This window comes from Penaeus monodon, chromosome 25, assembly GCF_015228065.2.
Source record: "Penaeus monodon isolate SGIC_2016 chromosome 25, NSTDA_Pmon_1, whole genome shotgun sequence".
NCBI lineage: Eukaryota > Metazoa > Arthropoda > Malacostraca > Decapoda > Penaeidae > Penaeus > Penaeus monodon.
Genome location: NC_051410.1, coordinates 38,480,998 through 38,482,067, shown reverse-complemented (window position 1 = coordinate 38,482,067; position 1,070 = coordinate 38,480,998). Strand labels below are relative to the sequence as shown.

The following is a 1,070-nucleotide window of genomic DNA, read 5'->3' as shown; positions in this document are numbered from 1 at the left end:
TTTAACTGAGTATTTAAAAAAAAAGTATCATTGTTTAACAAGAACCAGATTTTACTTAGTTAACTCAAGTTAAGATACATATTTAAGCCCACTAACATGTAATTAGGGCTGGCTGTTCAGTTAATTAGGCGCGATTTCCCTTGCCGTCGCGTGGGAGAGCGGGGGGGGGGGGGCCTTCCCGAGGGGGCCTTCCCGAGGGGGCCTACCCGAGGGGGCCTACCCGAGGGGGCCTACCCGAGGGGGCCTACCCGAGGGGGCCTTCCCGAGGGGGCCTACCCGAGGGGGCCTTCCCGAGGGGGCCTACCCGAGGGGGCCTACCCGAGGGGGCCTTCCCGAGGGGGCCTACCCGAGGGGGGGGAGGAAGCGGTGGTGTCTGGCAGGTCAAACTACGGGAGAGCAACACCGAGAGACAGAGCGGCCGCCAGAGAGAAGATATAGGCCTACCTCGTGGTCACTGACTCTCCAGAAAACTGACACAGAACTCGAAAGATAATTTTTTTTTGTTTGTTTATTTGGCTCGATGATCAAGTGAAAGTAATTGATAAAAAGATAGAGAGAGAAAAAAAGGTTCAAATCAGTAACTGAATGAAGTCATATCATCTCATGATATATAGCTATATACATATCTCCTTTAAAACTTATGCTACACTGACATATCTCCCTCTCTCTCTCAAAAAAAACCCTCCTTTGCCTAACTGAACTGAGAAACGACACTCAAAATCTCAAAACAAACCCAGAAGAATCACAAACTAAAACATGAATGTACCTAATTCTCTTGCAGATAATATATTTTTTGACGAAGGCTCAAGAGAGGGGTGAGCTGCGCGTTTGACCTGCGGACACACCTGGATTTGGAGGATATAGTCCCCGGCAATGATGGCGTCAGAGGCCACGGTGGAGGCGATGTCGTCGATTAGGTCCAGGACGGTGCGGGCGTGCAGGACCGCCGCCTCCTCTGTGCCAGAGAAAAAGCGCCGCGGGTTCCTCGAGGCCACTAAACGCCCACGCCCGCGGTCCCTCTGTGTGGGGCGTGCCAAAGGGTTGGGGGCGGCGAGGGGGACGTGCAAAGA

General features: G+C 52.4%; 1 protein-coding gene across 1 annotated transcript in view; it reads right to left on the bottom strand.

Annotated features, from left to right (window-relative positions):
- The window catches only part of LOC119589228 (guanine nucleotide exchange factor DBS-like), a gene marked incomplete at its 5' end in the record, with an annotated part of 32,758 nt that overhangs the window by 16,880 nt on the left and 14,808 nt on the right, over positions 1–1,070 (bottom strand).